The 26,268-nt window shown below is 41.2% G+C and overlaps 1 protein-coding gene across 3 annotated transcripts in view; it reads right to left on the bottom strand.

Moving 5' to 3' along the window:
- LYPD6 (LY6/PLAUR domain containing 6) overlaps window positions 1-22,802 on the bottom strand; it is a 125,725-nt gene extending 102,923 nt beyond the window's left edge. The window contains exon 1 of one of the 3 annotated variants that reach the window (XM_017673549.3): window positions 22,655-22,802. The gene's annotated coding sequence lies outside the window, so the exon portion shown is untranslated. The remainder of the gene's footprint in view (window positions 1-22,654) is intronic. The other 2 variants (XM_073241416.1, XM_017673551.3) reach the window with 2 other exon arrangements.
- Between the last annotated feature and the right edge of the window lie 3,466 nt (window positions 22,803-26,268).

Here is a 26,268-nt window from a genome sequence, read left to right as displayed (position 1 = left end):
ACTAGGCAGCAGCTGAAAACACAAGGTTTATAAATCCACTGCAACTCCTTTGGGAATGCATTACTACTGAATGGCTGTCAGAGCAGAACGCAGGTCAGCACCATTCACAGGGAAAAAGAGTTTAATTGAACACATAGAGTCCCAGTAAATTAATTTTTCTACTGAAGTATAATTGACATACAATATTCATTTCAGTGTACACATAGTGATTTGACATTTGTATACATTGGGAACTGATCATCACAATACATCCAGTTACAATTTGCCACTGTACAAAGTTAAGGCAACTATTGACTATAGTCCCACTGCTATACTTTGCATCCCCATGACATTTATTTTTTAACTGGAAGTTTGTACCCATTTATCCCCTTCACCCATTCCAACCCCCCAATTCTCCTCCCCTCTGGCAACCACCACTCTGTTCTTTGTATCTCTGATACTAACTTTGTATTTATGAGCCTGGGTTTTATTTTGAGATTCCACATATATGTGAAATAATGTAGTATGTGTCTTTCTCCATTTGAATTATTTCACTTAGCTTACTACCCTCAAGATCCATCCATGTTATTCAAAATGGCAAGATTTCATTCTTTCCTATGGCTGAGTAGTATTCCAGTGTGTGTGTGTGTGTGTGTGTGTGTGTGTGTGTGTGTGTGTGTGTGTATAACATCCATTTTATCTGTTCATCTATTGATGGACACTTAGGTTGTTTTCATACCTTGGCTATTAAAATAATACTGCAACAAACATGGGGGTGCATGTATCTTTTCAAATTAGCATCTTCGTTTTCTTCAGATAGACACCTGTAAGTGGAGTAGCTGTATCATTTGGTAGTTTTTAACTTTCTGAGGAACTTCAACACAGTTTTCCATAGTGGTTGTTTCAATTTACCTTCCCACCAACAGTGAACAAAGGCTCGCTTTTCTCCACATCCTCTTTTAATAATAATCGTTCTGCCAGGTATGAAGTAATATCTCATTGTGGTTTTGATTTGCATTTCCTTGATAATAAGTGATGTTGATGTCTTTTCACATACCTGTTGGCCATCTGCACGTCTTCTTCATAAAAATGTCTATTCAGATCCTCAGCCCATTTTTTAATCAGATTGGGGTTTTTGTTATTTGAGTGTATGAGTTCTTTATTTAACCCTTATCAGATATATCATTTGCAAATACCTTCTCCCATTCAGTGGGTTGCGTTTTCATTTTGTTTATAGTTTCCTTCACTGTGCATAAGCTTTTTAATTTGATGCAATCCCGTTAGTTTATTTTTGCTTTTGTTGCCCTTTGGATTAAAAAAAAAATTACTAAGACCAGTGTCAAGGAGTTTACAGCCTGTACTTTCATGTTTTCTTGTTATTAATTAGCACCCTTTCTTCTCAGCTTAAAGAAGTCCATTTAACATTTCTTACAAAGCCTATTTAGTGGCAATGACTTCCTTTAGCTTTTGTTTATCTGGCAAACTCTTTATCTCTCCTTCTACTCTGAATGGTAACTTTGGCAGGTAGAGTATTCTTGGTTCGAACTTTTTCTCCTTTCTGTACTTTGAATATATCATGCCATTCCCAATGGCCTGCAAAGTTTCTGCTGAAAAATCTGCTGTTAACCTTGGTTTCCTCTGTATGTAACAGGTTTGGGGGTTTTTTTTCTTACTGCTTTTCAGATTCTCTCTTCAACTTCTGACATTTTAACTATAATGTGTCTTGATGTGGATCTCTTGGGGTTCATCTTTTTTGGAACTGGGACTTCCTGGACCTCGATATCTGGTTTCCTTCCCCAGACTAGGGAAATTCTCAGCCATCATTTCTTCAGATAAGTTTTATGACCCTTCTCTCTTCTCCTGGAACCCCTGCAATGTAGATGTTATTCTGCTTGACTTTGTCTCATAGGTCCCTTAAGGTATCTTCATTTTTATAAATTCTTTTTTTCTTTTTGCTGCTCTGAGTAAGTTCAATTGCTTTGTCATCGAGCTCACTGATCCATTCTTCTGTTTCATCAAGTCTGTTGCTGAACCCCTCTAGTGTATTTTTCAGTTCAGTTAATTATTGTATTCTTCAGTTCTGTGACTTCTGTGTTGAACTTTCTTATATTTTCTCTCTTTGTTGAATTTTTCTCTGTGTTCATCCTTTCTTCTCCTTTGATCAGTGAGCATCATTGTGACCATTAATTCAAATTCTTGATCAGATAGATTACTTGTTTCTGTTTTATTAAAGTCTTTTCTGAGGTTTTCTTTTGAACACATTCCTCTGTCTGCTCATTTTGCCTGATTATCTGTGTTTGTTTCTATGTTTTGGTCAAACAGCTACCTCTCCCAGGGGTGGCCTTGTGTAGGAGATGACCTGTGGGGCCCAGAGCCAGGTGCTCCAGGGGTGGCACCTCTCTGCGGGCCACATACACCTGCCTGCTGTGACAGGGCTGCAGCTGCAGCATGGGAAATCTGGGTGTACCGGCCTAAGCTAGCAAGTTAGAGGGAGATTGTCAAAATGGTACTGCCAGCACTGGCATTAGCAAGGTAGAGTGAGATCCGGAAATTGTACCCACCAGTGCTTGCTTCCATCCCTGGAGAGAGTTTCGGTAATTTCTTGCCTCTCCAGCAGCCACCTTCAGATTAATAAGTGGGCCTTTTTCCCATATGGTCTAGATGCTTTTCAAACTATTGCTTTTGTGGTTCATCCTGGCATGAATGAGTCCATGTGCTGAGCCCTTTAAGAGAAGGTTGTCCATTCCCTACAGTTCCATGGTTCTCCTGGACATAATCCACATTGGTTTCATATTTTGGGGGCTCAGTTCTCCAGGACAGGAGCCAGGGGTTAGGGTAGCTGATACAGGGCACAAATGCCTCGCTCCTCAGAGAAAAATTCCGTTATTTTGAGATTCCCTCCCAATTGCAGATTGCTGCATCTGGGGTGAGGTTTTTAGTGAGCACATGTCTTTGCCTTTCCAATCCATCTTGATACAGGCCTTTTATCCTTTGTTGTAGAAGTGCTGTTCATCTAATTTTCAGGACTTTTTCAGAGAAAATTATCCTATGTGTACCTGTAGATTTGTTGTATCTGTAGGAGAAGATAAGTTCAGGATCTTTCTATGCTGCCATTTTGAACCACCTCAAGAATCCCAGCTAAGTTTTTGAAGAGTTACATGTTAAATGGGTTTGGAAAACTTTCTTAGCCTAAAAATTATATGCAGATGGGTTTGTATAATGAAAACAAATAGGAAGTAAAGAAAAACCATAAATGCATTTTCTCCAACATTTATACATATGTTACACATACACAAAGCATCACGTATCTCCTTAGATAGTCATGAAATTTTGGACTCATGACTGATCGATTCATCCTGTGAAAACATTCAGCCTTTAGAAAAGGATGCTATCTATCTCTTGGGCCAAAAGCAAATTCTGAGCTTTATCATTTGACCTTTACATTTGCTTTCCCCCAAACTGCTACTTCTCCCTAATTTATAAAAAGAAAGGGGAGCATCACTGAGGCTGAAGGGAAAACACGAGAAGAGACCTGCTCTAAACCACTGACCCAAGGTGTCTGGAAGAAGTCAAGTAATAATAGCTGGAAAGAGAAAGGGGCTGTGTCTACTAAGGGGAAGGAAAACATCTTAGTGGTATCAAGCTTCACCAGCGCACACTGATTCCCCCTTTAATAATACCCAGGAAAGGGGCCACCAGTGACACGTACAATGTTGTCCTATGGGGCCTCAGCCATAGCTGATTGGTCCAAGCTGATGTCTGTCCTGAGCTGGCCAGTCAGCTCTCTTCCCCAGAACTACTGACTCCACAGAGAGCATGAATCAGTCTCAATAGTGCCATAAACTGTGAGATGTGTACATCTCCGGAATATCTGAGGTTATCTTTCCCATCTTATCTGTACCTGGCCTGCAGTAAGAAACAGTGAAGCCAACAAGCTGACAGAAAGCCAAATACAGGGAGAGAGTACTGCATGCATTCAAGGCACGGCAGGGAGGCCAGCCAACGCCCTGGTCTTCCACCAGTTTTCCTGTCTGACTCTTCCTTCTATACTATACCTAATCATGTAAGGGAGCAGTAGCACAGCCCAGCACCATAAAAATTTATTCTTAGTTAAGCACACAGACCCAGAATGCAAAGGCCAGTCTTTACAGAGTCCAAAGAGAATGAAAAGTTAACCCAAAAGTTAGGGGCAAGAAAAAGATACATTCTGCTCCACACATAAGATAATCCTTTAAAAATAAATTTTCTTAAGTTAATTTGAGTTGAGTTTTATGCTTATAAATAAGAATCTAAATACTTGATTTAAAAAGATAAGATTCATGCCTGAGTACCTGGAACTATAACAGGACACTTACAGAGATGACTTGTTGGAGAAGCAAAGACCTCCATGACATTCAGCCACCTGAGCGTGCACAAGTCCTTGGCCTCTCTGATAGCGTAGGTCTTTGGGAACTGATTACTCAGATGTATGGGTATATGTATGTGCATATGTATGTAGGTTTACGACTATCAGGTCTTAGCACCAGAGGTTAAATTCAACATGTCCTCTCCCTGATTCAACGCAAAATTGAGGTAATGTGAGATCATTGTGGGAGAGTAACAAAAACAATTTTGCAGCCCCCAGAGAAGTTTGAAAGTCTGTAATTTTCAAGAACAATACGCAAGACTTTGAGAAAGCATATAAAATGGTAATGGGATAAGTATTACATGTGAAAGCATATAAAATGTTCTCGTGATAACGTTGGTAAGAAGATCAGGTCTCATGCAAGCAAGTAGAATTGACACTTGAAGACAGCTTTAATTCCTATCCTATTTACAGGAATTAAATGTAATGTAATTTAATTTACATTATGTAAACTATGCACCTTAGCAGAAGGTAACGTTACCAAAAAATTTATGATTATATTAATGAGTTTTGATATTTACAGACAGAACACTAAGATTCATGCTCATTTTGTTGGTCACTCCCAAGTTGACTATTCTACCAGCCTGAAATACTAAAAACACTCTTAGTTAACATTCAATATAACTTTATAAAGATTAAGCCATTTACCAGAACAAACTTTATCCCACCGAAAAAATATAATTGATTTAGGCACCTTTTAATTAAATAAATTCTAGTTCTCTTTATAATAGTGTCTAAAGGCTGCTTTATAACACAAGTACCCTACATCTCACACATGATCGTTTCTCAAACCTACCAAATGCTTCCGTTCTCAGGGTTCAAAAGCTCCCAAGACAAAAAAAAACCTGCAGACTGTGAGTGAGCAAGTGGGAGAGGTGCAATTTTTGGCTGGCCCTGCCATTATACAAGCCAATACTGTCAGGGTTAGCTTGTTCTCTAGATTCTGCAGATCAGTAATATTCCTGAACTTCCATTCCACATTGAAGCAGACTTTTTCACATAGTAAAGGGTTGATTTCTAACCCAGCCCCCAGAGAAAAGATGAGCACAAATGGTTGAAGGAATCACTTCATGGTTTTCCAATAACAGAGCATTCCTTAATACAAACTGGACTAAGGGGCTAGAGGGCCAGCAGCAGCTCCATCTAGTCTCCTGTTCCTCTGGGTGCTATGTTCTGTGCCCCTAGTTGAAATATCCTTGCCTTTCTTAAAATGCCAGAGGGAAGAAGTTACTAGATGGCCTGAGCTACCAGGAGCAACCTCCATAGCCACCATCATCACTGCTCCCATCTCTCACCTGCCTTAAGCAACAGTGCAGGCTATCTTCAGAAATGCTGCACAAAGGGTGTGTGTGCGCAGGTGGCGGGGGGAGGTAGAGACTGAGCGGGTGGGAGTACCAGGAAGAAAGAAGCACAGGATCTCTTCTGCATGCATCTTTCTGACAACAGTCCCTATCCCTAATTATACCTTCTCACACCAGACTTCAGGACAGAACGCCTTTAAAAATGAAAAAAATGCAAACTCCATGGCTAAGGTCCCCCACCAGTGTGGAACGCAGACCCACCACATCTGGTTCCTCATTAAGCAGCCCACTGCTTACGCCACGATCCAACTGGTGCCAGAAAGCTTTGATTTACAAGCTGGAGAGTCAGAGGAAAAAAGCCTTAAGAAGGTTTCAAGGTGGAGATTTTTTTTTTAATCAGCATATTTAGGTTGTTATGAGTCAAGTTCAAAATTCAAGTCACATATGAACAATTTTTAAAGGAGGAGGAGTAACCTGATGTTTAAATTCACTTGCCTCCCATTTTGAAGTAATTCATCTTTAAAATTTCTGTGAAAATTCTACAGAGTTGCCCAGAAAATGGCACCAACCATCTGTAAGTAAAAACAAAAGCTCTCTATAGTATATATCACAGGTTCAAAGCACTTTGGCATTGGCAGATTGAACATGTTATTAAAAGAATTTAACTGCAAGAAGAGCTACCATAATTACACAGCAGCTGGTCTAATGTTGACAAAACAACTTTTAAAGGCTTTCAGAAGCCTTCAAGGCTAATCAATTAAAAAGGCATGAATAGTAATGTGCATCCTGTCCTTAACAGGGTGAGCTTCATCTCCTGCGAAGACAGTGAGGTTTTCATTTTTGAACAATCGTATCTTACGTCCTACAATTAAGCAGAACATGTGAATAAACTCAAAGTTGTGTCTAGGTGAGACCATTATACTTAAAATAACTCCATAAAACTCAATGACAAACACTGAACTCTATGAGCATTTCCATACTAGCAAAGTTATTATCAATATGCCAACAGCTCATGCCAGAATTTGTGCTTACTTTAGCAAGAGCAGGCGGAGAAGTGTTTTAGATTGTTGTCTACTTTGGCCAACGATATGCTGGAGGCATAAAGAATGAATGAATGAATGTTACAGTGAGTCCGTACACTGCATCCAAGGAACACTGACCTAACCCCTGAGATGTAACCAGTGGTCAAGTGGAACAGCACCCCTCTGCCAGGACCAGCCAGTGTCCTTCAAGGTACAACTGAAATCCCACCTCTGGCAGAAATCCTTCCCCACACTTCCCACATGGCTTGTTTCTTTTCGGAACCCCTCCCATTCAGAGAATTAGAAAGGATTTTACACATCACTGCATCCAATCCTCTTTAGGGCCAACATTTTTTTTTCTATAAAGGAACAGATAGAAACCACCTTGCGCCTTGCAGGCTATAAGGTCCCATCATAACTACTCACCTCAACCATTGTGGTGTGAAAGCTGCATGCACAAGACTGAAATAAATGGAATAAATGGGCATGGCTGGCTTCTGATAAAGCTACTTACAGAAGGAGGAAGGAAGTCAGATTCGGCCCTCGGTTGGTCATTGCTGACCCCCACTCTGCCAGCACCAGGGCCCTCTTTCCCACTCAGCCCCCAGGGGTCTCCCTGAAAACACCTCCAGTGAAGGGGGCTACCCCCTCATCGCAGCCTCTCCTATTTTCTGGAGCTTTCCCTCCTACTGACTGAAGTGAATGTCCCTGCAACCTGCAGCCAGCTTCACCTCCAGGCAGCCTGTCCTTTCCTCAGTGACTCCCTCCCCAAGGTGCTCTGCATAAGTAGGCTTTCAAAACCCCTTCTTTTAATTAAAGAAAATGCCACTAGTCTTGCCTCTGGATCCCCGGAGAGTGAGTCTAATACCTCTCCCCACTGACAGCCTTTTCTGTATGTGAGGATGATGGTGCGATAGGCATTCACTGTCTGCGCCACTCATCTGGGATCTATCCTGGAGCGTTTTTACTGTTGGTTTCCATCTTCCGCGTACACATTTTTTTCTTCCTCATTTATATGGCAAGTGAAGCATAGTCCCTGACACATCAACTCCATTTAGTTTTACGAGTAAGAGTGACAGGATGACCACAGAAATATCAAACAACAGATCTTTTAAACACCTTTCTCCACAAATTCAATGGAGACCACTTCTCATACAGGAGGTGGACAAGTCAGCACAGGAGAAGTAGGCCTGTTAGTGTGTCAAATTTCTTCAGATGTAAAAACTGAGCGGTGAGAGGCAAGGCCTCCTTTCTCTGTCTTCTGCCACCCCCCAGGATCCTGGAGGAAAATGTCCACGTGGACACTGCAACAGCGACATTCCAACTGAGAATCCAGAAGCTGGGCCCACTGTCTGTCCTTGTCACACACACCACCCCTTCTCCTTGCCTTACAGTGGCCCTAGTTTATGTCATTTTAATACCTGTGCTATTTATCCCTCTCCTTAATGATCCCCACCCAGAACAATAGACATACTGTCAGTATTTATGCAAAAGCACACAGGAAGCTTTCAATAATGTACTCTGAAAAAATTAATAAAAACCTTAAGCGTGCCCCTGACAAACAACCAATCTTCCTCAGGGTAAGAAGTGGGGTCCCTCACCGAATTCCTACTTTCAAGGTACTAGTGAAGTGAGTATCTTAGCATGTTACTATTACTCCCCAGGATAATTTCTTTCATAATCAGCAGCAAAATATTCAAATAGGCTATTTTTTTAATATCCCAGTGAGAAAAGAATCTCTAAGACCATAACAATTACCTCATCTCATTTAACGTCATTTTACCTTCTTTTATTCTTTCTCCCCACTCCCCGGGAGGACAGGAGGGAGGTTTTCTTTCCCAAAGTCCTGTGCTAGATCCATTCTTCAAAAGTAGCCACAGGGGCTGTATCCCTTCACGAAAGATCGGCTTGTGGACACTCACTGAGGTGGCGGAGAGACCCCAGCAAGGGGACCATTCTACACATCTGCCCATTCGTGTTCCAGAAGGCCCAACAAGAACCATCAACTCTTTTGTCCTGGACAGGAGACACCAGCCATTTGTGGCCACTTAAATTTGTTAATTAAATAAAATTAAAAATCCAGTTCAACTGCACTAGGCACATTTCAAATACTCAGTAGCCACACGTGGCTAGTGCCCACCATACTGGCCAGGGAACATACAGAATATTTCTGTCCCCACAAAAGAGATTAGAAAGTTCTACGGGACAGTGCCAGAGGGCCCGCGGCACCTCTCACTGATGGTTGCTCTCTAACCAACACCTACGAGTCTTCCCCAGTAAGCTGTCAAGGCCTGCTGGAGTTGTATTCTGTACCTCCTCGAAACCCAAAGAAAAAAATGAGAATATGGAAAGGTCATACCTGGTTGTTCAAACAATTACCACCACATTGTTTTAAAGGCATTCTTTAAGTAAAATAAACAAAGAAACACGTAACTCACTCTTACCTCAGAAAGGTCTGCCAAAGTCCTCAGCCTCTGCAACTCCATGAGAAACTTTTACACAGGAGAAAAACAAGACTTGATTCCCATCTAGGTTCTAGTAATAAATAGGGAGAGGGCGAACAAGAGGCAAAATTTCTCTAACCATCTGTTCAGCATCCTTTATATTATTTTATGAAGTTCATTTTTGCTTTAACTATCACTTTGCATCAAAAAAGAATGCAGGGTTTTTTTTCCCTTTATAAAATACGACTCCAGAGTTCCAAGGAAAGCATTAAAATACTTACGTGCCTTAGATTTATTACCAGGCAAGTAAAGTTGTTCAATAATCTGCCTCTAGGTAGCACAGCATATAATTTTTTTCAGGTTTACTGAAATTGCCATCTCTTTAAAATCTAAGAACAAGAGAAAGTTGCTAATAAATTTTAAATTTCCCATATAGTTACTTTGGAGAACATAAAATTAGGAGAGGAACTAAATTCAAATTTCTGAAAGATGAGATGACCCCCTGACAGTCTATAAAGTCTGTGAAACATCTGTTTTGATAACATATGTACTTAAAATTCCCCACGTGTCAGTTTCAAGCTACTACAAAATAGAAAGTGGCACCAGCTGCAAGGATAAGGAGGAAAAGCTGTTAGCAAAGCGTCAGGAAATGTTCAGGATTTTAATGGCGCCCAAGTCTCTTACCATTTGCATGGCACGATCCCAGGAAACAGAATGCACACAGCCGGGAAGGCCTACCCCTTCCACGTGTCAGCAAATTCTATCCGGACCTTGGTATGCTTTCCCTAACTACCTACCTATTCAGGGAAAGTGTTTAATCCAGGGACTTTATAACCAAAATGCCCTCCTCTTGGTATTTCTACCCCTTCAAATATTGCCCATCTGCAAGGACCAGTCCTCACACTTTCCATGAAAGCTGTTTCATTTCTTCTAGCTCCCAAATTCCTACTTCCTTCTGTTCCTATGACAAATAATAGAAGAACCACACAACAGCAACTGAATGTCCTCATTCTGTGCTGACACACCCGTCTAATCTCCCTCTGCTTGAGGATCCGCTCCCATTTTCTGGCTTTCACAGAGAAGCTCTGTGAGGCTCCCAAAGTCCTCTCTTCAGCCTGGATCTTCCCATGAACTCAAACGCATATTCCCACCCACCTACTCCATATATCCAAGTGGAAGCCTAAAATGCATCTCAAATGTAAGGTGTCCAAAGCTGACCTGGTCCTCTTCCAAATCTGCTCCTCCCTCAGTAAATGACCCCCCTCCCTTCCAGTTATCAGACCCCAACTATGGAATCACCGTTGCCTCTGCCTCCTCACACCGAATACCTGACCCTTCAGTAAATCCTGTCTCCTGCACTGCTTCCAAAGAATGACCTTCTCTCCCCCACTTACTCCACTCCCCATGCTGGTCTCCTCGCCATTTTGAGGGCAAGTGAGGCATGATGCCCCACGGCACCATTGCCTTTCTGCCTGGAGGGCTCTTCCTGCAGGGGTCCCCAAGGCTCTCTCCCTCACCTGACCCAGGGCTCATGTGAAACGTCACAGGGGGTCTTCCGTGACCACCAACAGCTCCCACCCACCTCAGACGCACCTCCTCTGCCCTTTAATTCCTCCTCAGCACTTATCACTGTCTCACTTCTTAATATTTCCGTACTTGCTGTCTCCACCCTCCTAGAATATAAGCTCCACGAAGACACAGATTTTTGTGACCCTTAGTCACTGCTCCATCCCCAGAAACCTTTGCCTGTTTCATTTGCTATTGTGTTTTCACCTGGAACTGGGATTGGCACAAGTTGGTCCTCACATATTGAAGAGAGAGACAGAGAGGGGACCCAGTTCCAAGTTCTATGAGGACAGCTGCCATGGCTAACCCTTCCTTTTTATATCCCTGGATAGGGCCCAGAAAAAGTACTTGTTTCCTAATTATTACTATGTTTGCATTGGCAAATGTAAAATATTAGTTCATTCAAATTGTTGGACATGTTCAATGTAGACATGTTGATGGCAACATTAAAAGATGTAACTATTTTTAAAAGAATTCAAAGTTATTTAAACTTAAGCTCATAATCTCTATTCAAGTATGAGCAATTCTCAAAATCATCAATTAAAGACAGTTTCTTAAGTGCTGCCAAAAAAAAAAAAGGTGACACAAATACCTGCCCAAAAATTATGGGAAAGAAAGCCTGAATACTGTCACTTAATGGGTATATTATAGCAAATAAAAAATTTCAATACCAAACATGAAAAAAGTCATTTCAAGTTCTTTTGCTGTGAGGTTGATTATTAAAATGGACAAGTTCTTTTAATACATCAACCCCAGTTTGCCAAGCAATTAAGTTGGTGATGACCTGGACAAATTGTTAGGGAATTACAGAAATAGGGAAAATGCAACAGAGAAAGGAGGAGCCATTCCCCTCCCCTGTTGGAAAAGAAAAGGGTGTGTACCCTGTCATCTCCCAAACAACTAGCCTGGAACAAGAGACTTACTAGTCAACAAGTCAAGAAATGGCTCAATCTTTCTACACACCCAGAGCATTGCCTATAAAACATCAACAACCAAGTACAGACCAAATGCAAACTACCTTCTTTTTCACTTAAGATGACTTGAAGACTATGCAGAATGCTTTATGGAAATCCTTCATCCATAAAATGACTGAGCATTCCAAAGGAGGAATGCTGTACACACCGAACTAACTCTACCTAGTGGTTTTACAGAACTTAGGTTGAATCCCATAGAAAGCATCTCATTCCTACGTGAAAGGGCTCAGGTCTTCCAAAGTTCATGGAGTGGCTGCAGCATAGACCCAACTGCATGAATAAAGCTCTTCTGTTTTGTGAAATCTGTACAGACATTCCTAAGCATAATTCCCTTACCTGTGCGTCTTTAAAAACAGGAAATAAGCATTATACTAATGAGCATCATGTTTGTGGGTTATAAAAAATTCACTCTTCATGGGTACCAAAAAGAGTGTTATATATAAGCCAGGTAACAGTTGCATTACTAGCATGCCTGTGGGGACAATTATCAGAAGCAGTGCTCACTAACTAACATGTTCACTGATCCAACAGTGATTGAGCAGGGAGAGTCTCTATTCATCAAATATCTCCTGAGCATCCTCTCTATGCCAGGGCTCGTGAAGAGTTATGAATTAAGGCATTGTGCATATGCTTGAGGAAGAGAAAAGGTGCCCTCCAAAAACTAGACAGCTGAATTCAAAGACAGTGTGGTGTAGAATCCACACCAAACCAACTCAAGTCCTCAGGAGCCACAGACTTCTACATCAAGCCAATATCATAACATATGTTTTATCATATATTTGGGGGGAAAAAACACTGTTATCAAGTGTTTGCCAAATTTAAAAATTCAATTTAGAGTTTAAAAAGATAATTAAAAGTTTATGACTAATTCCATTTATTTAATAAGAAAAACTAAATAGGAATATTGATGTTTCATCAGAGATAAGCTTGAATTCACATAACACATTTAACAAAGATTCTTAAAATTTTTAAATAATAGCAGAGGACAAACAACCAAGCCTTAGAAATAGAGGAATGTGTAAATTGAATTTCATTCTAAAGGGAAATTTATATCAGATTTTGGTTTTTGTATCATAATATACTTAATAAACGATTTCTTTAAAACCATATGAAAAAAACCAAACTCATAGCCCAGTGTAAACTGTCTGCTGGCTGATGACAGCAGCTACCTGCAGAGATTCAGATTACTCTAATTTTAGAGAATTCATAAAGGGCAAGGATTACACTATGAAAAATAGCCAGTGTGAATTTTTATTCTTTCTTTCTAACTCAAGAGGTTTCAGATGGCCATCATGTATCCTCTCATCTAAAAACCTCTGGAAGTGGAGATATTTCAGTAAGAGGCGACACACCCAGACCGAGCCGTGCTGACTTCACTCCCTCCAAAAACACCCCAGCTTTTACCGGCTCCTCATCAAGCAAGAGTGACTCTGGCAGAAGCCATATAGAAAAACCCAAGAGTGGTACTGGCAGGGCGAGGTGCGATTAGCATCTTCTGTAATCCAGAAGGGAAGAACAGGGCACACTTTGCATCTATTCAGTATTCATCTTTTCTTCATCTTCATGTTGCAGCTCTGTGATTAATTGCACTGCTTTGCTCAGAAATGCCTCTGTCGGGATACAATGTGAGTCTTTTATAAATTGTTTTTTCCTTAAATATTATCCTCTTATTAATATAAATATTCCAATATATTTTTTAGTGTGTGTATGTGGGGGTGGGGGGGGTGGCGGGGTAATTCATTATTTGTGTATTGACTGCCTGTAACTTTACATAGTCTGAAATAAACAAGCAGGGGGAAAAGCATGCCTTGCAGGTTTGCACTATCTCAATGCGCTCTTCTCTTAAATTCATGCAGGGATTTTCTAACAGAATATATTCTTGATCAAAAGGTTTATACACAACACAAAAACTCTTCTAGCTAAGAGGCAAGGGGCTAGCTAGAAAAGAAACAGGAAGGAAAATGAAGTTTCTAATTGTAGATTCACAGAATTTCAAACCCAGGACATCAACTAGATCAGTATTTTGTGTTGGACAGAACTCTGACCCTCACGACACACCTTCTAAATGGGTTCCATTATCCAATACATTTGGGATTCACTGAATAGTACACCTCCTTTTAGATATTTAAAGGGAAAATTCAGTTATGATAAGTTCTGGAAAGTCCTGCAGTTAAAAAAAAAAAAAGGAAAAAAAAACCCCACTGTTTAACCCATTGTTTCCTGAAATATTTGACCATCACATACTTTTTTCTTCCTTCAACATCCCACAGAACCAGTGTCTGTTCTTACAGACACTGGTCGAGAAGTACTGATCTTGTACAATCATTTTACCACTGAGGAAACTGACATTCAAAGAAATTAACTGGTTTGGCCAAAACCTGGTAATTAATCAGTGATTGATAAATCAGAAAATAACATGATGAAAGTAGATAAAAGTCGGAAATAGGCAGAGATCCCAGCATCTCTCTTACCCATCTGTACCTCACCACAAATAGTTGCCTCCCCCACGTCCCTGTCTTGGTTCACTCAGACTCAACTTTCACACGCCTACTTGACTAATAACGTGGCTGTTAACCAGCACGGATTCATTCATTAGCAAGCATGTCCTTCCCTGCAGGGACGATCTAAAAATGTTTCAGACTCGAGTTGGGAAATGACCGCTCGCAGCACTGGCTTTAATGCAGGCCATGGCAGGAACACAGCAGATTAGGCAGACAGACTTTGTGGTTCTTCTCCAATTCATTTCTGTTTATTTTAGGGATTCCCCAGATAAGATTGGAATCAGACAGGTTCAGAAAGTGTACTCAAATCAATTACAAAGTAGGTGATCCTTTCCTTCCCATAAGTCCTTTAGGTCCTTTTTTTCTATACTCTTTTACTTTCCATTTCCCATGTTCAACCTTATTCAGTACACTGTTTCTCCTGGAGAGATCTGAAACTCTCATGCTATATAAGTACTGCCCAAAAGCTATAGGAAAGGAGTTCTACCCACCTGCCTGCAATGTCTTCCAGGTGCTATAACACTTTATATTTCTAGCTGAGAATTACCCTTTGTAGCAAAGGTCTCTCCTTCACAGTTCCCAAGCCAAGAAGAAAGTAGCATTATAAACAGTATCTTTCTATAAAATACTATTCCATTATAGGGTACCTCTCATCTTTATTTTAGAGAGTTGAACCTTTGAATAGGCTTTGGTGGGAAAAACACCATTTGTATCCTGTTGATTCTCGCTTGCCTGGCTTGGCTATACCCAAGAATAACAATGTTGGCAACCGTGGAAGATGAGCCCTGATTTGTTTCTCAGCACTGGGTGGAGTCGATGCTGACCCAGCGGCATCTCACCTGGTACTCCTTAAAACAACATGTTGTCAGATGACTGTGATTTCAGTCTATGCCAATGGAACAGGAAGAACATTGGCTAGTAGAGATTAAACAGATCTAGCCTTGTCTAGTTCTCTGTTTAAAAAAGTGCCAGCCCTAACTATGTGTGTTACTCTTTTGTCTGAGAAGGGCCATATGGGAGATGGTTCTTGAAAGAACTTTTCAAGAGTGTAGGACATTGTATATCTTTACCTACATACAGCAAGTTTGATATACTGTCCTCTACATTATTCCATTAGATTAAGGGTTAAACACACTGAGTATATGCTACATGCATGGCTAGGTAGTCACCACAGAACCTAGAGAAAAAGAATACTATTAAGATTTCACATATGGATAATTAAATCTGGGTGATGTGAAGGAGAATGATCATTTTCTTCTTTGAACTTTTCTTTAATAGATGTTATCTATACACTTTAAAAAGCACAGTACAGCTTGGTATGGCAGTATGAAGCAGTCAGCTTTTTATTTCCACCTGTGAAGATGGATACCCGACTTTCTGAAGTCCTATATCATGGTGATTAATAGCTTAGAGTCTGCTCTGTAAAGACCCTGGACACTAGAAGGTATTCCTTGGGAAGTGTCTCTGAGGACAGTCACAGCTTGGGGTATTGTTTTTCTTTGTGGAAATACAGAGACTAAAATTGGGCAGCAATTGTCATAAACCACAAAACCTATCCCTTCCTTTTAAACCACATTTCTGTCATTTCCCCACCAAACCCAGATCTTTGTAGCTTTTTCTCTATGAAAGTGGTAATTCCATTCAACATATCTTGAGGCTTACTCTGTGCAAGATAATATGTTCATGCTAGCATTCAAAAGAAATGAGACATGCAAATAATAAGCTAGAATTAAAAAAGAATATAGCAGTACAAAACACAGGTACAGTAAAGGTAAATTTTGCACTGATGGGAGAATCAGGAGAAAACGCTTCTTTGGGGTGGCTGCATTTGAACTAGGCCTTGAAGGACTTGAGGACTGTCAACTGGAAACTAATGGTTGGAAGGACACTACTGCCCAAGGACATAGCAGACCAAGAGTCAGGACTGCTGCAAAAATTTCTGTGAATTCACTCAGTTAGATGACTGGGAATACGAATTCAAAGAATTTCACAGAAGAAAGTTCTTCTATGAAGTTATACATAACAGAAAAGCCATGTACTTCTAATACCATTCTTTTGATCTTGTATGAATAGACACTACATAAATGCAGAATACTACTTGTATTAAAATCAGTATTTTTAAGTGGTAATATTTTTAGAACACTTGAAAGTGGATTTTTTTTTCCTCTTCAAATAGAAGAATTCTAAGAAATTAAATGTATTCTGCATGAATAATCAAGTCAAAGAACAAAATCTACATAGCAAGAAAAGAACAAATTGCAGGGAGATATGCTAGGTCTTTTAAATTATTTAGTATAGATCTCATGCTCCTAGAAACCAAGAACTTTATCTAAATTGGTTTGGTCTAAATACCAACACTATACTACATACCAGCTGCTCAAAATGAGTTTATTAGATCAGCATTAACAGGTAGCTTAAATGTCAAAAAAATGTATGTTTGTTCTACTCATCTTGGATTTTAAAATTTAATTAGTGTAGTCTCTTGATTTTATAGTTCAAGCAAATAAAGTCCAGACAGTGGGTGACTTATTTGCTAAAGGTCACCCAGCTAGTTAATGGTAACCAGTTAAACCAGAGGAAACTCAATAAGTTGCCCCAGATCACAAAGTTGGCAACTGGCAGGGCCAGAATTACACCACCAGGATATCCCTGGCCTCTCTCACCTTCACAGTATCTCTCTGCCAATAGAAAATTAACATAATCCCTCACAAGCAGGTAGAGTCCTGTAGATGAAAAGCCACACAAAATAAAAAATGGAGGGTAATAAATGCTATTATTATAAGTGCAAGTAAGTGTATATATTACCTGAATTGCTTTAATGGCATAAAGAACTAGTATTTCTACAAGTCTTGATGGAAACTCAATGTGTACATTTGCTAACTTATTATACTATTTGGTCCTGAAAAATGAAAAAAGGGAAATGAGAATAATGCAAATGTATTTCTCCTGCTTTTCAGGGCATAAAAATATTAAGAAGTGTATTTTTTTTTAAATGTTCACCCAAAATCCTACCACTCAAACATATTAACTGTATTTTAATTTAATCATTTAGAATGATTAAAGATATTTGTTTTAGTAATTCAAGTAACAATTGCGATTTCAAAAGAAAAAAAATGGCAGAGATAAGACAATCCTGGGCTTAAGAATTCTTACATCTATGGTTTCTAGAAGGTCTATCAGACAATGAAGATTTGACACCCGGTACTTCTGTTTCACCTAACACCCATTGTGTGGTAATCATTCATACATACACCTAAACATTTTTTTAATGTAGTTTTAATTTTAACCTGTATCCCTTCTTGGTCAAAGAGAGTAAGGATGGGCAGGTGGGAATGTAGGGCAGGAGATGGGGTATTACATAGTCTTTGAGCTTAGTACTTAGTGTCTAAAATCTCTTGCTTTCAAATATCAACAGGTGTGTTCTAGTTTTAGTTTTTCATTTTCATGAAAAATAATCCAAGTTCACTCTATTTGTAACTGTGCACATGAGAATCTGACTTTCACTATCTGTCTAGCTCTTCTGTAGCAACCTGATAAGGATAAAAATACCAAGCAGGTTCCTAGTTATGTAACTAGTCACTAGTTATATTATGACCTCCAGTTGGTAAACTGAAAGAAAACTAAATCACCTGATGGGGACATCATACTTGCAGCATCTCTAAGGGACATGACTCTGGAAACTGGGCACATCCCTATGGGATACTGGAAGTTTTGTCTATGGAGTTGTGTGAATGAGGCTTCTATACCAGGAGGGCTCCTGCCCCTGTCCTTTGAGAATCTTATCTCCTCACACCTGAGCTGTGCTATATGGACAGATGCTGCAGGCAGTGGTTCCTATTCCACTACCTTCCAGTCTCACTGACGCCACAGGTGACCAGTGGTATTCTTGGAAAATACTGAAGTAAAAGAAGACAACAAAAACATTTGCAACCCCCTCATACCCAAGGGACAATCACTTTAATACGTTGATGCTTTTCTTTTCTAGATAGATGAAGAGATAAGTAGAGATTTATATAAGTTCACTCAACTACATATTTTTAAAAATTGGTATCACACTAAAACAGAGTTTCATATCCTATGCTTTTCTTAATATTGACTTTAACTTGGTGGACAAGTTTTTTTACACAACTGAGAGAGAATATTATCCAGCTGTTGACTACTGGTGGGAATAAAATTTAAAACGATTACAAATGCAATGCTCTTGGGATTGCTTTTCCCAAGTACATTTAGCTTCAATCTTCCATTATGACTTTAACTTTCTATTATTTTTCTCCCCATTTAGGTTGTCTTTTAAGTTGTTCCTATGGTTCAACTCTATCAGCTTGGTTTTCACTTACCCAAAAGAATGGCATACCATCTGTAATCATTTATAAAAGTTTGAATAAAACCATCCCCAAACTACTTCCAGGAAGAGCCTATTTGTCCACTCATATTAGTGTCTATTTGTCTCCACTCTGTTTCTTGTTTCTTGGCCAAAGGAAAAGGTGAAGAATAGGAAGGTACTGGGATGTGAAACACGTCAGGCATTTTGATAGTTTAAAAATACCACATTTTCTGCAACACTGTAGCTACAAACGCATTTCTCCTTAAACTCTAATACATCACTCCCTCTTTCTACAAAATACATTGTATTTGATAAAATCTGTGTTTGCTTTGAATACTGATCTCCCAGTTGTCCACCAGGATCTAGATCTGGTTTGATGGCCCAAGGGTCCTCAGTAAAACCCTTCCCCCTGACAGGAGCTCCCCAAGGACACCAGCCAGTGCCCTGGAGAGCTGTCATTTACACACTAAGTTTCTTCAACACACTTGGGTGATGGCCATCAGGTCTCGGTAACTTATCTGTACCTAGTGTGTTGATTAGGTCTGTAAGAGCCTGAGCACTTGCCATTTCCTGTGCTATTACTTCCAGTGTGCTTATTTTGCTTGAAAAAAGCCTGGGTTTAGGGATATTACTTAGAAAAAGCATAAGCAAATAATTCATTTATACAATGTTCTCTTTTTCTCTGAGCATACATTTAGTATGATATAAACCAAGTACTTATACAATTGTCATTTCATAGTGTTCAAGAGTCTTACATTATTGTTTTGGGAATCCGTTACAAGGATTTTTTCCAATTCATTTTTGGCGATCTCATTTTCAGTGTGCACCTGGGAACTGTCTCCCTTTATGTGCTCAATTTAGTAATATTCCTTCAAATATTCCTTTTTCATTACATGTATCTAAGTAGGCATTTTTTTCCTTTGTATTTAGTGTTTCGAAGAGCTTGAATACAAGACCTTTACTTTTAACATAAAGTTCCCAAATTCCCACTTTCTTATGGGTAACTTGATTTTTAAAGTATTTCTTTCCATTTCTTTCTTTCACATGTCTACACTGAATTCTCTTTTAGAGAACTGATTATGTAGTGGGTGTCTTTCTTTGGAACCCCTCATGCATTAGAATATTGAACTGAGCTGAAATGTGTATCATTCATCATTATATGCTCCCATCTGCACTGCATGTACTGGGCACTCAGTGAACTTCTGAACAAATGTATATCAACAGCTAACAGTCATGGGCATTCACTAGGTGTCATGTTCCATGCTAAGCACTTTATATACATCTTGTTAATTCTCAGGCACTAGACTGTAAACTTCACTGGCAAAGACTTTGTCCATGTATCCCTAGCACTTACAGCAGTGCTGGCACATAGTAGGTGCTCACTAAATATTGCTACACAGATAAACTGAAAAACTGCATGAGGTAGGTGTCATTATTATTCATGCTTTACACAGAAGGAAAGTGAAGCACAGAGAGATTCAGTCAAGTTCTGAAGTTCCACAATTAGCATATGTGAAGCCAAGGCTTGAACCCAAACATCTACCTACATCACTGCAAACAAAATTAATTCTATTCATCTTAATAAATATTATGCAATGTCACAAATAAATACTGTCAGCAATAGTTTTCCAAGAGAAGATTTGCAAATGATAGGTTTTTAATAAATAATCAAATAGGTATCTGTAAGCTCTTCATTTCTAGCTATGCGAGTACAAACAGGATTTCTCTTTAACCAATGTCTTTTGTTGCATTTATATACTAGTTAATGAGGATTTCCAGACTTTTGGTAAGTAGTTCTGGATTTAAGTAATCTGTTTTGTCACTTCTTTTTACAGTAAGAATGTCACTAATAAAATAATCATTTTTTTGTTCTTCATGGTGATTGTCTATAGTTTATGAGGTGTTTCTCCTTAAGTGGGAAACTTAAATATTTCTCAAACATCTCTGCCACTGCTAGTCACTTGATTTTCCTGAAACACTAGCATTAGGACCCCATTCTTTAGTGGTTTGATTACTTGTACATTTAACAACTCATTAATAAAAATAGTATGCCCCTTTGGAAAGGGTAGTTCCTTAAAATCATTATTATCTTTCTCCTTAAATCTTAATCAACCTACATCTTTGTGGGAGCTTAGTGATATTTAAAGAGAGCAAAGCCTTTTGGGAATGGGACATAATGATCCTGAGACCATAGGGTTGAACAATAAAAAGAAGTGCAGATATTAGGAGGAAAACACCAAAACGTAGCCCAGCGTAAAGGAAGGAAAGAAGGGAGTGAGGGAGGAAGCAAAGGAGGGAAAAAAACTGGAAAAAACTTGAATTCTGCTATTTACCTTGGAAAAGTCAATCCCTGAGAGCCTCGGTTGCTCCCCCTATAAAATGGGCACGATAAAAATATGACTTGCTCACAGACACTTTAATAGCAGACCTCAACATACCATGTAAACTGTGCATTATGAACAATATATGGTATGGTTTTTTTTTACTTGGCATTATTTGCCTATTATCAGCCCTATTTATGTATTCTGTGATACAAATTTCATCTTACAAACTGTCAGCAACTTCAAAATATAGACCCATGAATTGTGTCTACACTTTGGAAGCATTTCTGATATTTTTTAACCCAAGGAACCAATCCACAATTTTTAACCACCTCTGCTCCTACAAGCTCAGAAAGCTTATTTATACGCTCTGAGGACTAGAGTTCTGTAAAACCTGTCCTGTTTCAGCCTGGTGCCTTTGGACAAGGTGGAAACTAAAATTGAAAACAGATAGATGTTTTACATTTAAATGGGTTTAACATAGATGTGCATTAAGCCATTTCATGGACGATTGCACAAATATCTTTTGCAAACTTGGTACATATGATCACATATACAGTAACCATTAATGTCTTCTAGAGAAATAAGGTGCAGATTCAAAATTTTAAGCAGCTACCATAAGTCCTCTCATTCCAAAGAAAATGTAATGGCTTTAAGGAAATTGCTCTAATAATATCAGGGCATCTGCAATGGCTGGTCAGAGCAGAGTGTATGTCACTGTAGTTCAATTTAACAAGAAATAAGCTTCCCCCTGGAGAATCTGAACTCCCTAGCCTCCCACAAAGAAAATTGAATTTTGGAGGTCACACCTAAGGTAGGTTACCAGAGGGAGAAGCTTAACGTTCTTTTTGTCATATTTTCTAGGAGGGCACTCCTATTCCACGAACAAATCGCTACCAAAGCTCTGCTCCCCCCTCAAACTCCCCTGATTTATAACAAGTCCTGTAGTCCCCTAGGAAATGGCAAATGGTTTTGACACTTAAGATGCCAGGGAACCACGCCGCAGGCAATCAAATCATGCTCAAATAGCAAGTTTTGAACAGCGAAGAGAAGAGTAGGGCCGATACTGGGGGCAGGGGAATGGGAAGGGCAGGAGGGCAAGTGAGACTGTGGTGTGGGTGAGAATGAGTCCGATACACGGACAGAAAGCTTTAGGCTAAAATGGACTGGTTAGCCAAACGTAAGTCAACCGAACTGCTGTTACCGGAGAGAAAACCAGGTCACCAAGTTAAGCCCAGGCAAAGCCCAGGCTCTGGGCGGACGGCCCCCTGGCCTAGGAGCCCGGGTGGGTGGTCGGAGGGCCTGGCACGCTGTCGAAATGGATGGAGGCGCCCGGGTTTACGCACCTTGGGCAGCGGCTCTCGGTGAGCGCTTTCGGGCCCCCGCCGCCTCCCACCCCACCCCCCACCTCATGCCCGCAGCAACATGTGGGGCGCAGCCACTCGGCTGGCTGGAGTTCCTTGGCCCTAGGAAGGTGCTGAATTACTCCTGGGAAAGATTCCTCCAGCGTTGAACTTGGCAGCCCCTGACATTCCCATCCTAGCCCCTACGCACCAGCACTACACTTAAGCAAACACACGCCCCTCTGGACCTGCCCAGGCTGCGCGCAGGGCGGGCTGCCCCTCGGGGGCAAAACCCCCGAGCGGGATGCAAAGGCGGACGCTAGCTCCGCTGGGCTCTGGGGGTGCCGTCCTGGCACTGGGTAGTTCCAGGCACTAAGCCCACTCCTAGGTTGGCCCAGGCCCCAGCACTAGTTCGGGCCGCTGGCACCACCTAGTCTGCTTTCGTGCTCTCCCGGGAAGCCCGCCTCTACTCACCCGGGCTGCGCGCGGATTCCGGCCGCCAGCGGCAGCCCGCTGCCCCATCCCACGAACACTGCGGCGCCCCCAGAGTGTGCAATGCGGAGCCCCGCCAGCGCGCGGCCGGAGCCGGGCAGTGAGGGGAGGGAGCGGGGAGGCGGGAGGGCGGGCGAAGGCGGAGGGTGCGCGCCACTCCCCCTCGCGCCGGGCGCTCGTCACCGCCCGCAGGCTCGGTCCGCCGGCCCGGCCTCGCGGGCGCCGGGACCAATCAGCGCTCGCGGGGGGAGCCGAGCCCTCGGCGGGACGCGCCCATAGGCCGGCGCGCCACACCCAACTCCCGGAGAGTGGGCCGGAGCGCCAAGTCTGCAAACTCCCGCCTGCCCGAGCCGGCCGCCGGCTCCGGCCGGGGAGTCAGCCGAGTCCGGCGGACGGAACGGGGAGAGTCAGAGGCCCGCCCTTGAAGCAGTTGAGTATTTGCGCAGGCCGCGTCTACTCCTTCCTGTAGGCTGCCCCCTGCGCCGCCCGCCTCACCCGGGCTAGCGGCTGCGGGACGGAAAGCCTGCAGCGTGGAATGGCCCCAGTCTAATCTCACTCCCCGCCAGCCCCAGGGCCGCCGAAACCTGCCTCCCCAAAAACTGGAGCAAGTGGAACTCCGAACGCAGGGCAGACCCACAGCACCTGACAGTGGTTTGCACTGGAAGACCCGGACTTTTGGGGCGGAACATGGAGCGGGAGCGAGAGCCCGGGAGGCAGGTCTTCGTGAGGAAGTGGGAGTCCGTTTGCGGGTTCTGGTGGGCAGAATGCTCCCACCCACTGGCATTCCCGTCCCCAACCCCAACCTGTCAAGAGAGAGTGCTTTTTCCCTTCCTCGTTGTAAATCAAGTTTGACGTTCCTTGGCTTTTCAATCCAAAGGTCCCACAGAGGCGGAGCACGGCCTGCACCCCTCCCCTCTGAGCACCTCCGGAGGCTGGTGGGGAGCGGGGATGGCCAGGGAAGGCCTGGACCAAGGACCCCACCACCAGCCACCTCACCCCAGCACGGAATCTGGTCAGCAGGACTGCCTGCCCCAGTGGCTTTTTTTTTTTTTTTTTGAGGCCCCCTTTCTCTCATCCTTGGACTTTCTATTATTCGAGCTTTTTGGGCAAGCCCCTCTGAATCTTCCTGCCTCTGCCCCTCCCCGTCATCTACTCTCAACATTAAAGTATCCTTATATACTCTTTTTTTTTTTAGATTTCCCTCCCATTCCCCCTGTTTGAAAAGCCTCAGATAAGTATTTTTTATTAACAGCTCCTGGACCTTTCCCTTAGGGAGTTTATGTGCACAGGTCTATACAAACCAAAGGTTCAAGCGAGCAAAGCAATCAGGACTCCGTTAGAGCCTCTGGACATGCAAAGTGGTCTCTGCAGGGCTGCCTTCCTGCAGGGCTCAGCGCGATGAATGAGTTTAATACGAATTAACAAATTGAACCTGGAAATGTCTCTCCGTGGCTGAGCAGGTTACCTATGCGAGTTAGAATCTGGTACTACTGAGGACATGTCCTGGATGTCATCGCTGCCACTTATTTAGTTTCCAGGGAAGAGATTCCTTCATCCAGTTTCTTTTTTTAAGAAATTTTTTGAGAAATTGGCTCAGCTCATGGTTTAGTCAAAAGTTAATATTTGGGTTCAAAGTGCACTTCAATATACTAACGCAGTTCATGAGACTCTGAGCTCCTGGTGAAGTCCTTAGGATCTCTTTTCAAAAGTGTATTTTAAAAGAATGATAGTGTACTCTAAGTGTCAGCAGTGGTTATCTCTGTGTGCTAATAGATGATTTTTTGTTTTCTTTATACTTTAATGTACTATCTAAAGAATAAGAAATGCCCATATTCAGGGGAATAAAAATTAATTTGTTAACTCCCAACATACACTACTCTTCAGGCATCAGAAGAGCTAAAATATTAAATCCTCCCTCTACCCTTTGCATCTTATCAATCGCTAAGTCCCATAAATTCTGTCTCCTAGAGTAACTTCCAGATCTGTTCCCCCTCTGTTCCCGGCATCTCTACTGCCACTGCCACACGCATCCCATCTATTACCCAGATTTTAGCAAAAGCCTTAACTGCACTGCTATGCAGTCAGCCACCATGCTGCCATCTCTCTTTAAGAATGACAAAGGGGATCATTTCACTTGAAAGATTAAAGATCATTCAGTGTCCCCAACTTCACTGCAGTGAAGTTCAAACCTAGCCTGGTTGGCAAGGCCTTTCCTTCCCAGCCCAACCCCAGCCTTCCATGTTAGCCTCATCTCCTGCCCCCCACACTTCACTGTGCAGGATGCCCCTGCCTCACTGGAACATTTTGTCTCTCCCACATGTATTATGTGATTTCGTGTGCCGGTGGCCACGACTGTACAGTGCTGGCATTCTGCCCTACTCTACCTTCCCAGCTCCAGGCCTGCCCCTAACAACAAGTTCCTACCTCTGCTTAGAGACTCACTTCAAATGTCACCTGTTTTGAAGTCTTCAAAACTGACAGGGGGAGAATTAGCAATTTCTCTTTGTACTCCAATAGCAAGCACTTTACTTATCCAACAACTGTCAGTCTAGCTCCTATTATATGCCAGCCACAATGAAGAAAGCATCACATTTATACTCCTAGAGCACACTGTGAAAGAGACAAACATTAAATCAAGCCACACAAATAAATGATTGCACACTGAGATATGTGTGATGAAATACTTGTGCAAAAAGAAGCCTGGTTTACATTGAATGTATGACAACCACAGTTCTTATCACATTGTATTATTATCTGTCGATTTATTTCCCAAAGATGTCTCCCATCATACTTGTCTGTGTATCCCCATCTAGAACACAGGGCCTGGTTCATAGTAATAACTTTGAACTTTTTTAAATAGATAAATGGGTGAATAAATGGACAGGTATTTGCCACTTCCATGAAGCATTTTATTTCATGTTTTTATGTGCTACTATTGTATACAATCTAAATCTAGTTCTGTGTTTTCAAAATTAATATCATTAGATCCTAGCTTTCAGAACTCTAATTTGGTTTTCCCACCATAAATTATCTAATTTCTTCTCATTTGATGTCACATTTAGGAGATATACCTCATGTTCTAATTATAGATAATCTATTGTTGCTAGAAATAATTTATTCTTCTGTTTTCTATAAATTTGCCTTTTAACATATAAAAATCCAACTTTAAGATACCACACTAAAAGATACAAAGCACAATCCATAAAAGAATAAATAAATCGGACTTTATTAAAATTAAAAATGTTGGCTCTACAAACTACATACACAGTTGGGAGAATGAAAAGACAAACACAGACTGGGAAAAAATATTTGTAAATCATATATCTGACACAGGACTTGTAGCCAATATATATAAAGAACTCCCAAAACTCATCAAAAAGAAAAGGAAACAACTAAATTCTTTAAGTGGGCAAAAGATTTGAATAGATTCTTGCCAAAGAAAATAGACATGACAAATAGCATATAAAAAGATGCTCAATATTACTAGTCATTAGTCAAATGCTAATTAAAACCATAATGAGATGCTATATACACTTACTAGAAAGGTGAAAACAACAACAAAAAAAACACCTGATAATACCAGAAGGTGATGAGGA

This window comes from Manis javanica, chromosome 7 (assembly GCF_040802235.1).
Source record: "Manis javanica isolate MJ-LG chromosome 7, MJ_LKY, whole genome shotgun sequence".
In the NCBI taxonomy this organism is placed as follows: domain Eukaryota; kingdom Metazoa; phylum Chordata; class Mammalia; order Pholidota; family Manidae; genus Manis; species Manis javanica.
This window is presented reverse-complemented; position numbering and strand designations above follow the sequence as displayed.